Below are 14,492 nucleotides of genomic sequence, written 5' to 3' on the forward strand. Positions count from 1 at the left end.
ACAATCAATTAACTATTCATACTGTTTGCAACAGTAACATTTACAGTGCTGAATAATGGAGTTGCATGAATATGAGTGTGCACTGATGATGTGGCCTGCAAAGATGGGTTAGTGTTAGTGACCGGCAGCATTTAATTTAGAAATGTTATAGTGTAACCTACATAGAAAAAAGTTTTACCTGGGCACTTCACAGACTGCCTGAAGTAAAGACATATGGAGCACTCTTTTCTGTCTGCACGTTTATTAATAGGGGCTGAGTGACATTTCGACAGATAATCTTCTTCTAGTCTTCTTCAGAATCAAAAAGACTTCAATGTTAGACTTTTTAAAATGTTAGTTGTACAAAATCCCCCCACCAGTTCAGCCGCACCTAACCAGCCACACCTGGGGCCCTGATTGAGCTGCACCTGGGCTAAAAAAAGGGTGGTTGATTGGGTGAAGCCCAGTAGGCCAGGCTCAGTTTGCCATGTATGCTGTTGAGAGGAGGCTGCTCTGCTCTGTTCTTCCCAATTGATTGTCCATGTGCAGATGCATCGTTTGAAGTGTTAGTTTATTATAGTTAGTTCCTTTGAATATTGATTGAGTATTTGATTTGAATAAGATTTATTATATTACTTTACAGTTGAATTTGTTTTGCCTTGTTTGATCAAATCCTTTGTTAATACCTTGTTTGTCTTTTAGGCCAAATCATCTGTCCACATGATTTTCCATCATTAATCAAGGGATTTGGTTTGTAAATAAAAACCCTTGGCATTAGTTCCTCTGAATCCTCCTCATTCCACCTGGATGTCTCACTTGCTGAGGCTACACCTGTAACCTCCACCTTTACAGTTTAACACAGTGTTAGTGTCAGAGGTATGCACCTTGCTGCTACAAACTGAACATTTTCTAGTTGGAAAAAATAAGATTACTATATACTATAATTAATTGGGCTATATTTCATATGCTACATTTCAAAAGACAATCTGTGATGACATGTTTCCTGTCACACCTAGCCCTCATTCGCAGCTTGACAGAAAACATTGTTCAGGCTCTGGAGATGGATGTACTGGTAGTCCTTTATCAATGCTCTCCAAAACACATCCTACAGGAGAACATAAAACTGTTATTCTTTGCAATTCTTTTAAAAATCAATGCTAAAACATTTTAGGTTAAAATATTGACACAAGTAACTGGTGAGCTGCAGATGATGTAAACGTTTGTAATAAATGTTATCTCTTCTACTTCAACCTCTGTCTAGTCTGGTCAATTATAGGACAAGATACACTTAGCCTACTGTAACACAGTCTTGGGGTTTGTCTTCCTTGTCTAGAATGGACACAAGGACACTATTGCAACAGCAGCCTTATGTGCAGGGTGAGAATCTAGCACTGCAGCTAAATGCTGGTGAAATACTAAAGTGGCTGGTAGATTTAAGACGCAAAATAATTAATTTCCCACTCTGGTAACGTCCAACATGGTGTTAGCTGTAGCCTAACACCAGCAAAGAGACAACTTGTGTGATGACAATTCATTTAACACTAGCCGGTTGCCAATATTGACTGCATCAAAGATGTAGCAAAGTAGTATTACTATTACTATTAAAACGATTATGAATTATATTCGCTAAACATTATCTGAACAGACTTACCAGCGGCTTCGTTCTGTGATGCGTTTGTTATGGTTTGTTCACACTTCCTATACGTCCGGTTTGCGGGAATATCATTGGCTGATTCAAGTCATGTGACGCTAAAACGAGCATTTGATTGGTTTTTGCGATAGCACTGCCATAACGTTTCCATGATCTAATAAGTTACGTTTTCATTAAACTGCGTTCGATTTGAGGCTGCCAACAAACGGAATCGTGTTCAGAAGAATTTTATTTAGTTCATATGAAAAAAGCATCTAACCTCAAAATGGGGATCGATCATCTCAAAAACTAAAGCAGATAGCAGCCTTCGGCCCCTCACCTAAAAAGGAGTTAGGTCAATCAGCGCTCGATTGCTCTTCCTCCTTCCTCCTCTTCCTCCTTGAGGACCCGGATGGCGCACACACATGTTGAAATTTTTGAACACAAGATTCTGAAAATTTTTAATTGAATTTTGAAATAGGAATGTGGAAACTGAATAATTTCAAAGCAAATAAATTCAGTTTAAAATTATGCTATTCAGATTCAGTTTAAAAATTTCAAAATAAAAAAGCAATTCAATTTCAAAATGAAAAAATTTGAATTCAAATAGAGCAATTCAAATTCAAATAGAGCAATTCAATTTCAAAATGAAAAAATTTGAATTCAAATAAAGCAATTCAATTTCAAAATGAAAAAATTCGAATTCAAAAAGAGCAATTCAAATTCAAAATGAAAAATTTCGAATTCAAGTTGAGCAATTCGAATTCAATTTGAGGTGGCACATAAATCAGCCCATATGTTGCACCCATAATCTATTATGCAAATTTGCAATCCCCCACCGCCAGCTCCCTGCGCGAAAGCGAAAGCGTTTTCGCCAATCCATTTTCATGAGAATGGCTTCCTCACGCGGCTGTTTTTGCTTGGCTTTCTCTCGTCTGGAGAGCACTGTCGCCACTTAGTGGGTCGGTAAAATAGATTATACACATTCAATACCTCCCATATTTTAATAGGAGATGTAAAAGGGGTTGATCGACGTCCCACCGTCAAAAAATCTTTTTTTTTTTTTGGACGAGATATCTCGTCCACGGCAGTCAACCGTTGGTTTCTGCTTGACGAGATATCTCGTCCACGGCAGTGAACGTGTTAATAAGATCTGGATAAAGCGAGCTGATTGGGATTTGATAGCAGAAAGTGAGGCTTGAATCTCCCGCTTCCTGCGCATCGTTGATTGGTTGAATAGAGTCATTCTACACGAAAGTACTTGGAGAGGGGGCGGCTGCCCCTAGCGGCTGCCGAGGGAATTTTCGAATTTGCCCTGTCTCTCTTATTGCCGTAATGCATTATGGGTAGTCAGCTACTTTGGCTAATGCTAGCGGCTAACGTTACTTATTTACATTGGCCACTGAATGACCAAATTGATTTAACTTTTAACCATTTCGAGTAACACTGTTTCCATACGGACCCCCAGCATTGGTTAGTTGTTTATAACGTGACTATATTTATAACGTTTATAACGTACTCCGGTTTCTGGTCTGAATCCAATGGTCTGAATACAGAGAAGGCTTAAGGCTTTATGTAACGGTATAGATATGGTCCGCCATGTTATGAACGTTAGATGTATGGTATCTATAGTTACGTGTCTACTAACATTATTAAAATATCATAAAGTAACGCTATTTTCTGATAATTTGCTTAACTATTACTTGCTACCTGATGCCTTGCGGCACATTGCTGCCTCTACCGGTCGGAAGTATTACCGTTCTTATTATCCAATGTTTGTTGTCAATTTTCCTCGAAATGGGGCTATAATTTAGAAAACGGAGCACGTGAGAGCATGAAAAATACTTGAAATTGTTTTTTCAGACCATAAACTCATTTGGAAAGTGTTTATTTAAGACATAGACCAAGAGAGAAGTTGGCTTGTTTCCCATAGAGTTGAATGGATGTTCCTGGGGAGTGCTACACAAACTGCGCCCCCCACTGGCCATTTGAAATAATGCAATTTCCGCATTGGCTTCAACAAGAGGGAGGCTGAATTGGGCACTGTGCGCCGGTCACCCAGAACCCGTGAGTTCTTCCGCACCTCACGTGAGATGGGAGTTTCCCAAAGCCGCAGGTCCGCCTGCTATTGGTCCGTGATTGGCAAGCTGCATGATCACTGGACAGGCAATCTGTCAATCCCATTTTCTATCATCTACTTTACTCCAAACGGGCAAGTTATATAAAGATGTACCCCCCTACAGTTATTATGAAAAGGTGAAATTATATAGACCAAAACCATGTTTTCCCCTAACTGGAAAGATGTTTAATCATGTTACAAAGTCGGGCATTTTAACATGGGGGGGAATGTCTACTGCCCCCGACGCCTAGTGGCCATTCAAGGAACTACAGCTTTTCAATTCACTTCCGCATCCTCAGAAGGAAGGGGGTGGGCTTGCCCACTGCTCACCACTCTATTCCATCATTCCTTCACCGTGGCTGACTTTCCATCTTTCCCTCCTCTCTCTCCCTGTCCCTCTCTCTTCTCTCTCATCTAATGTTTCTTTCATAATCCCTCACTATCCTTGCCAACTCCATCTCAATCTCCATCGGTCCGGGGCCTGACGATGATGACATATGAAGCCAGGTCTCCTAATTGTGGGGCTCAGTCTCATTTGCCATAACGAATGGACCTCTCGTGATGCCCATGAGGAATAATGGTCCTTTTATTGCGGGATTAATCTCAATGGCCCTGTTGTCCATTGGCTGGCCGAGAACTCTCTCATCCATCACATGAGAGGGAGGAGAGGGAGAGGGAGGGAAACCTGAGATGATGAAGACCTCCCTGATCTCCAGCAATTACCTGGGGTCTCAGGTTGCCCTCCAAGCCCTCTCATTGATCATTGATGTAGTTATGTGACTCTGTGCGCTTCCTTCCAGCTGTGTGGGTCTATTGCCCAGAGCTTCTATACTTCTGTTACAGTCATCTTCTCCTCTGTACTCAACACTCTTCCATTTCCTCCCATCACTCACAGAGTCACAGCGTTCAAATTTGGCTTCGGGGCTTTGGGGCCAGTTCTATTGAAGTGAATAGGCGGGCATGAAAAAAAAGGTGCTACACCCTCTTGTCCATTGCGGTTACATGCTGCCACTCCGACGTGCTGCCACTCCGACGTTCTGCCACTCCGAAATATCGGCACTCAGAAAGGGATCATGTCTATGTTCCCCGGGTTCTATATTCCCCGTTTTTCACGCCAAACCTAACCTCCCCCCATGCCTAAACCTAACCTCCCCCAGACCCTAACCCAAAACCTAACCTCTCCCACCCCCACGCCTAAACCTAAGGTCGGCATTGCGGCTTCTAAGGTGAACGACCGCCAGTCCGAATAATGGAAGTTAACGTTCGGAGTGGCAGGGCTTCGGAAAGGCAGTCAGTAGCCGTCCATTGCTGTGGTATTTTTACATTATTCAATATTACCACCTCTTCTTAATAGTCAAGTTATACTTTTCTTTTAAAATGTCTTCTTCTTGATATTGCATTTCATTATCACGGTTTATACCTGATGCTTCAGTCATGTGATATTCAAGTTGTTCTGATCTCTTGACACTGCAGGTCTTAATACCTGTTTGATTATTGTGTATACAAATCTGTAGTACAATCTACTAGCATTGCATTATTTTGTAAATAACCTAAATGTGTATTGTATGTATGTTTCCATTTCTAATCTAACAGTACTTGTAACCAGTGTGCAGACTCTATTTTGTTGTTGCACTTTGGTCCTCGGATCCACCTGTTTTTGTTTTTTTAGCATTTGGATGTGCGTGCCTTTTTTTAACCTTTGGGCATGAAAAGTCTCCATCATGTGTTGTTTCACCTTCGATTGAAAAATGCTTCCACCAGATTAAAGAAAACACATTATATGATGTTGACTGATGTGTTGTAACTAAATGTGCACACTAGGTTTTCCATATTATTGGTCTCCAAACAGATCATGGCTCTGTCCAGCAGCTGCATCACTCAAGCCCCTGTTTGGTCCTGAATAAAGCTAGATAGGTAACTACATCATGATACATGAACTAACAGGGCGTCAACATCACATAATGTGTTTTCTTTAATCTGGTGGAAGCATTTTTCACTCCAAAATGAAATGACATACATGCTGGTTTACAGTGGGACTTTCCATGCCCGCCCCATTCACTTCAATATAACTGACACCAAAGGCTGGCGCCGATGCAAAATTCAAATGCTGTGACCTAAGTGATGTCTTATCGTTCTTTTTTTAGGGTCCTTGTTTCCTTGTTCCTTGTTCCTTGTTTCCTTCTCCTTCCTTCTCTCTCTTTCTCTGGGCCTCTTTCTTCTCCTGTCCTCCTCTGATCCGACTGGAGTTCAGATTGCCTATGTTGTTTTTCCAGCTCAATTATTAGCTGGTTAGGGAAGAATCCTAATTACACTAAATAATGAGGAAGGGATGGAGGATGCCAACTTTTTTCTCTGACATCACCATGTGTCCCATATAAGCTCTGTTTGATACAAGGAAAACATATCCACAGAGCTGAGATCAGAACTGCATGGGGTAGGAAAATGGCATTGTTACATCAATTATGATTTGCAAAATGACATGATTGTTCATTACCAAAATCCTTGACATGTATGCAGGCTTCCATTGCACAGCTATATAGCCAACACATTGGATATTCTCTGCCCTTTTCTAACGGAGTGTTGCACTATTTCACAGCTGAGTCAAAGTTCTTGTAAGTTGCATTGCAACATGAGTCATTGGAGTTGGTGAGAGGCATCTAAACAAAATGACAACCACGTTTGCTTTCCACAAATGTGAGAAACTATATGTTAATAATTTACTGTGGGTGGGAGATAGTGGGATATCTAGGCATATCTCACAGCAATGATTAACACAGATACAGTAAGTGGGAGATAGTAGGACATCTAGGCTCTCTCACAGCAATGATTATCACTCAGATAATCTAGGGCCTAGATAATTTAGGGCATAGATTATCTAGATTCTAGGCCACACATGGGCAAAATGTGGCCCCAGGGCCGGACCTAGCCACTGGACCATCTCAATCCGGCCCCCAACGTCCTCAAAGAAAAACAAAACAAGCCCCAAAAACTCAATAAAAGGCAGAATTATGTTAGTAAATCCCATCTGCTAAAGCAATTGGATTTGTATCACTATCTAGATATTATATCAGGGGATTAAGTCAAGTCATGTCAAGTCAAGTTTATTTGTATAGCACATTTCATACACAGAGGCAATTCAAAGTGCTTCACATAAAATGGTTGACAGGAAAATAAAAGAATAAAAGAAGAGAATAAAATTGACTTTTAAAAGCATCACAACAAAACTTTAAAAAAGAGTATAAAAAGTGCATTAAGCATCAGTTGCAAAAAGAGCTAAAAACTTATAGAGGACTCATTGGGTTTGCATAATAGAATAAATCAATTTATCTATATTTAGTCCCCCGACATACTATATAAGGTCGCTGTCGTTCCAGGACCTCGAATTTCCAAAACAGCAACCTTTCAGGAAGTTAAAAAAACCTGTTTGCTCTTAAAATACTGAACCAAACGTTGTCAAAGTTGGCACATGTCTTAATTATAGTTAGTTTCCCGCTGAATGTGTCATTACTTTATTAATATCTTTCCTGGATAAGCTCAATTGATGTTGTTTATATTATCAGTCCGACTTGGAAGCACTTTCTCCCGGCCAGTCAAGCGGGAGAGAGTCGCATGCTCATGCACGAGCCGCAAGCTCCAGGCCGCGGGGGCGCGCGCAGGAGCAACAGCATTGCCCCTCGCCTCTCATGTCCGAGGGGGCTTTCGCATGGGGTGAGAAATAGTCTGACATAACGTAGCGTTAACGTTACTTTATTCTCGTCAGAAAACACTCCGATTTGCATGTTAAAACAAGTTTGCAGCCTAGGAATAACTGGAAAACATTTGATTGATATATTAACATCAGAGGAAGCCAGGATTAGTCAAAACGATATGAGAAATACACAGCACGTCTGCCGTGTGACTTTTCCGAGTTTATTGTCCTGCGTGGAGGGTACACACGGAGGTAGGGGACGAATTTCGAGGTTTGACTGACAGATTGAGGGCGAATGGCGTTACGAGATTTACTCACAAGATCGTTTTAATGCTTTTCCATTGGTTGCATTTGTTAAAACCACACAGAGACGTGAAGGGTGACCAATGGCACTGATTTATGACAAAAAGTAAAAAAGTGAAAAAAGGCACATTCGAGGTCCTGGCACAACAGCGACGATAAGAAACATGACTACAAACACATAAAACTCAGCTCTGGGTACGGTGTCCTCTTTTAAGCTCCCCTTACGCGCGTCCCTCCTGACGCATCACCTCACCCTCTTGTGAGTATATCCATATTACGGAACCATCCCCCAGACCTGCAGTTTTTAGCAGTAATTGCAATCATCTATGTTTTAAAACCAATTGTATAATAGTGATTGAGAAACAGCTGTCAGCAGTTAAAAGCGACGGTAAACATAAAAGTCTTTAGTCTATTTTTAAAAGTAAGTAAAGTTGGGGCAGATCTGAGGTCTTCAGGCAATTTGTTCCAGCTAGCAGAAGCATAGTGGGTAAATGCGGCCTTCCCATGATTTGATTTGATCCTAGGGACAGTTAATAAGCTGGACCCTGCTGACCTAAGGGGTCTAGACGGTTCGTAGCGTGGGAGCAATTCAGCTATGTATTTTGGGCCTAGGCCATTAAGTGATTTATAGATTAATAACAGTATTTTAAAATCTATTCTATGACACACTGGCAACCAGTGTAAGGACTTAAGAACTGGAGTGATATGATCAGCTTTCTTAGTCTTCGTTAGAACTCTAGCAGCAGCATTCTGAATGAGCTGAAGTTGCCTAAGTTCTTTTTTGGAGAGACCAGAGAAAAGGCTATTGCAGTAGTCTAACCTACTATAGATGAAGGCGTGAATTAGTTTTTCTAGATCCTGTCTGGACATGTAGCCCCTAATTCTTGCTATATTTTTAAGATGATAAAAAGCTGATTTTCTGATTGAGTTAATGTGGGAGTTAAAGTTGAGATCGGAATCAATAATAACGCCAAGATTTTTGACTTGATCCTTAGGCTTCAGGGATCGAGACTCAAGGCGTGCAGTGATTTTAAGCCTTTGTTCTTTGGGGCCAAAGACGATCACCTCTGTTTTGTCTTTGTTTAGCTGTAGGAAATTCTGGCACATCCAGTTATTTATTTGATCAATGCACTGGCACAATGATTCTATGGGAGCATAGTCAGCTGAGGAAAGAGTTATATAATGAGTGTCGTCTGCGTAGTTATGATAGGCTACTTAGTTTTTTTGCATAATTAGGCCTAGAGGGAGCATATAAATGTTGAAGAGAACGGGCCCCATAATGGATCCTTGAGGCACCCCACAAGTCATCCTAGTTAGGTCAGATGTATAATTGCCAATGGAGACAAAGTACTTCCTGTCTTGAAGATAGGACCTGAACCACTGGAGGACCGTACCCGATAGCCCAACCCAGTTTCCCAGTAAAATTGAGTGGTCAACAGTGTCAAATGCAGCGCTAAGATCCAGTAGGACTAGAATCAAATTTTTGCCTGAGTCTGAGTTCATTCTAATGTCATTTATGACTTTAGTAAGCGCGGTTTCTGTGCTGTGATGGGGGCGAAAGCCTGATTGGAGTTTATCTAGGAGATCATTTGAGGTTAGGAATCTATTGAGTTGTAGGTAAACAACCTTTTCAATTATTTTGGCTATAAAGGGGAGATTAGATATTGGTCTGTAGTTACTGATTACCGATGCATCAAGGCTACGCTTTTTTAGTAGGGGTTTAATAACTGCAGTTTTCAGGGACTCAGGAAAAGTGCCTGTCAAAAGGGAGCTATTAACTATTTGCAATAGGTCCGTTATAAACGCTTTTAAAAAAGCTTGTTGGAAGGGTATCGAGACAGCACGAAGATGATTTAAGGCCTTGCACAGTTTCCTCTAAGATGTCGTGGTCGATAACGCTGAACTGGGACAAATTTATCGAGCTAGGGATCTGCGGGTAGGATGATGTCACAGCATTGTGGAGCCACTAATAGCCTGCCTGATATTAATAATTTTGTCTGTAAAAAAGGCAGCAAACTCATTACATTTGACAGTAGAGAGAAACTCAGGTGCTACACAGAGAGGCGGGTTAGTCAGTCTATCAACTGTGGCAAATAGAGTGCGTGCATTGTTCACATTTTTGTTAATGATATCGGAAAAGAACGATTGTCTCAACCTTTTCAGTTCGAGGTTGTAGGAGTGAAGGCTTTCTTTGTAAATATCATTGTGAATATGAAGATTAGTTTTCCGCCATTTACGCTCAGCTTTCCTGCAATCTTTCTTTTTGCATCTAACGGATGCAGAATTTCGCCAGGGTGCTTTAATCTTGCCAGACAGCATTTTTAACCTAACAGGCGCCACACTATCAATAGCATTCAGGATTGTTGAATTGAAGTTATCGAGAATGTCATTGACAGAAGCTGATGTGGGAGGAGATAAAGAAAATGTCTCCATAAACAGTGCGCTGGTGCCTGCATAAATGTCTCGTCTTTTAACGGTTTGTGACCTATTAATGATCTCAGGGGAGATTTCCATTTAAAAAAAGATGCAAAGATGGTCACACAACGCAACATCAATAGTCAACACAGAAAAGGACTTAAAGCCCCTAGTAATAACTAAATCCAGGGTATGACCTTGGTTGTGAGTAGGCCCTGAAACATGTTGAGACAGATCAGAAGTGTCAAGTAAGATATTCAGTTCTTTGGCAAAATTATCATTGGGGTTATCAATATGAATATTGAAATCACCAGCATAGATATACAGTCATGTTCCATGAAAATTAAGGAGAGTAGATCAGCAAATTAAATGAGAAAGCTGCCTGAGTATTTTGGTGGTCTATAAATATTCAGCAGTAAGACAGTAGTTGAGCATTTCAGAATAGCAGCAAGGTATTCGAACGATGAGAAGTCTCCAAATGTTACCTGCTTACATTGAAACATATCAGAAAAGACAATCGCTACTCCGCCCCCCCCTCTTATCAGCTCTGGGAGTGTCAATGAAGCTATAATTAAGCAGTGCTGATTCGGACAGAACAGCCACTCTGTTATTCATATCGAGCCAGGTTTCGGTGAGGAACATTAAATCCAGATTATAACTGGTAATCAGATCACTGATGAGGAGAGATTTATTTGACAGCGATCTAACATTAGAGTGCGGCTTTAATATTTTTAGAGCCTGGAACTTGTATCATTTGCTTCACAAGGGGAATGGAGATTAAGTCTGGTTTAGAGACAGATTGTGTTGAGGGGAATGTATTATGTAGCATTCAACACCATAGTACCCTCCAGGCTGGTAAGCAAGCTCAAGGATCTGGGACTAAACACAGCAATGTGTGACTGGATCCTGAATTTCCTGACAGATCGCCGCCAGGTGGTGAGAGTGGGCAACCTCACCTCCTCCCCTCTGACCATCAGCATAGGAGCGCCCCAGGGGTGCGTCTCCAGCCCCTTCTGGTACGACCTCTACACCCACGACTGCGTGGCGACTCAATCTTCGAACAAAATTGTGAAGTTTGCAGACGACACAGCAGTCGTGGGGCTGATCTCCAGGAGCGACGAGACGGCCCTGGAACAATTGAATTGAATTGAATTGAATTTTTTCTTTGTCTCGAACAGAAATTAAAAACACATTCATTTACAAAACAACATATTATATGTCCGAGAAGGGACAGAAAGAAGCCATGTTATCTAGTCCTGCCTCTCCTTACTACTTCATTAGATAAGGTTTAAATAATAATAGCTGCTTTACAATACAAAACAGATAGCCTACCATAGGCAATCCAACTTAATGCTACGAAATGTAAAAAAATATATACTAAGTGCAATACTCATTTTTCAAGCTCTCTCTTATACATGTCCATGATTGATAGTTTATAGATTATTTTGAAATTTCCTATATGATTACTCCTTTTGATCATTTCGTCCAAGCCATTCCAAAGCAGTGCCACAATGGTGCCAGGACAACCACCTCTCTCTGAACGTCTCCAAGACCAAGGAGATCATTGTAGACTACAGGAGGGGGGGGGGCGCACACCCCCCAATCACCATCAACGGCACAGTTGTGGAAAGGGTGGACAGCTTCAAGTACCTGGGAGTCAACATCCACCAGGACCTGACATGGGCCGGTCACACCGCCACTGTTGTCAAAAAGGCCCAAAAGCGACTACACGGACTCAGGCGCCTGAAGAAATTTGGGCTAAGGCCAGAAATCCTTAGGGACTTGTACAGAGGCACCATTAAAAGCCTGCGGACTGGCTGCTTCACCACCTGGTACGGGGACTGTACCACCATGGACCGCAGGGTGCTACGAAGAGTGAGGCACACGGCCCAGCGCGTAACAGGATGTGAGCTGCCAGAACTGCAGGAACTGTATAACCAGTGGTGCCTCAGGAGGTCCCTGAAGATCATCAAAGACACAAACCATCCCCACAACAGCCCTGTTACCCTCAGGGAGGAGATACAGGGTCCCAAAAGCATGCACAAATCGCTTGAGGGACAGTTTCTTCCCGCAGGCCACGAGACTCCTTAACATACACAAATAGTGTAGTAGCTGTACTGTACCGTACTGTAGCTGCTAACATTATGTATGTCTAATGTTTAATTGTATGTTTAATTAGGTATATGCTATTTGCACCTGTGCAAACAGAACATCGAATTTAAAATGTTTAAGTATGTCTAAAGTATGCACATGAAATGTGCAGTGAAAATGCATTTTTTTTTTGTGTGTTTAAGTACGTCTTAAGTATGCACATGACATGTGCACCTATGTGCAGTGAATATGCCACTGTCTCTGACTTGTCTTATCACTCTACTGCCTTATTGCTTGTTGTGTCTCTTGTTGTTTTTGCACTGATATGCCCTGTTATATTTATGTTGTAAACGGAGTCCACAGCACAAGAATTTCACACGTGATACTTGTACTACGGAGTGACAATAAAAATCCTGAATGTTGAATCTTGAATGTCTGTATGAAATCAAGACAGGAATCGAATGGAAGTCAGTATTTACGCCGTAGACAGTTTCAATGCTAGACTGCTGTGGGACCTTGTTCCTATCGGAACAGGCCGGGGTGGCGGGGGGGGCTGGTCGACGCTTGTGGACCGGCTGAGAGCAGACTTGGACCACGGAGCGGGGGCAGATTGGAGGGGCTCTTGGACAGGCGGGGGTGGGGCATGTCGATGCTTGGGGGACTGCTTTTGGGGGAGGGGCAAAGAGCGTGGTGGAGAGAGGGTGGGTGGGGGGGGGGGGTGGGGAGCAGGTAGGAGGCAGTAAGGGAGGGGGTTGAGGGGGGTGTACGGGAGGGGACTGTGGGGGGACCAGGTTTGGGGTCGGGAATGGTGGGTCGGGGGTGGGTCGGGGGGTTGTGGGGCATGGCAGTTTGGGAGGGGGCGGAAGGGTATATGAGGGAGGGGACTGTGGAGGGGGCAGGTTTGGGGTCGGGAGGGTAGAACGAGGGGATTAGAGAATGTCAGAGGGCTGACATTCCCTCTGGATGGACAGGGGGACTGGGGGATCATTGACAGTCCAGCACTTATCAATTCGTTCATCCTGCTAGAGAATGGAATGGGGGAGGGGGGTGGGGAGAGCCGAGAGGTGGAGGAAGGGGCATTTTCGTCCATTGTTTCATCCTGGGAGGGAGGCGTCTCCGATGGCTGTTGAAGGTGGTGGGGGATGGGTGTAGAGGCCCCGAAGATGGGGGGGGATGGGTTGAGGCAGAGATGGGTGTTGCATCTAGTCGGTTGGCCTCAAGTTGTGGCAGCTGTTGTTGAAGAGACGTGTCGTCTGGAAGCTGTATGGCCTCGCGGCGTCTCGGGTTGGAGATGGTGGAAGGGGGTGGGGGCACTTTCCTGGCCCTGGGATTATCTGGTGTTGGATGATTGATGTTGTAGACAAGGTTGGCAATAAACACTGTTGAGTTGACCATTATGACTATAGAGATGGCTGCGATCCCAGAAGAGATTGAAGTTGTCAATAAACTTCACATTATACCGAGGGCAGACAGTTGAAAGCCACGTGCTTAAGCCCAGGGACCTGGTGAACTTATTGATTTTGTATCCATTCGGTGGCAGGGGGCCACTGATAAATGCCTCAATATCCAGTGAGGCTAGGAGCTTCAGTAGATCCAGGAAGTCACGTTTTGATGTTTCTGGTTGCTGTTTCAGAATGTCATTGGCTCCTATATGTAGGGTAATCTTGTTTAGGGAGCTGTGAGTAGACAGGATTTCAGGAATTTTCTCTGTTATGTCACAGATCATCTCATCAGGGAAACAGAGTGTAGCGGTGTTGTTTTTAATCCCAATGTGTTTAACATCCGAGTCTCCAATGAGCAAGGATGTTATAGGAGGCTGCGGCCTGCTAGCTCTTGATAGCCTCTGAGGCTGTGGCCTGCTAGCTCTTGATAGCCTCCTAGCTTTGGGCCTACCTAGGTTGTCGGAAAGCCGATGGGCCGATCCAATATCCATGTCGACAGTCGATACAGGCCTACCCAATAGCGGTTGAAATCTGTTTACCAGCTGTAGAGACATTAGTGGTTGAGGAGCAAAACTCTTGGCATCTCTCTTTCCACCTCTCACAGCAATCCATGGCTGTTCAGTGCTAGCAACAGGGGCTATACTAGCTAATGCAGGCCAGCTCGTGGCTGAGCTAATTTCCGGGCGATACGAGGCAGTCTCTGAGGCTCCAGGGATCACTAATCTTTTCGGCTTCGCTCCCTGGACATTCCAATGGACAGTATCAGTTTGTTTCCCCGAGATAGCAGAGGCAGCTTGGGAGGCAATGGAACATGCGGGGGAGGCT

The sequence above is a fragment of the Poromitra crassiceps genome, assembly GCF_964638095.1.
Source record: "Poromitra crassiceps genome assembly, chromosome: 1".
In the NCBI taxonomy this organism is placed as follows: Eukaryota; Metazoa; Chordata; class Actinopteri; order Beryciformes; family Melamphaidae; genus Poromitra; species Poromitra crassiceps.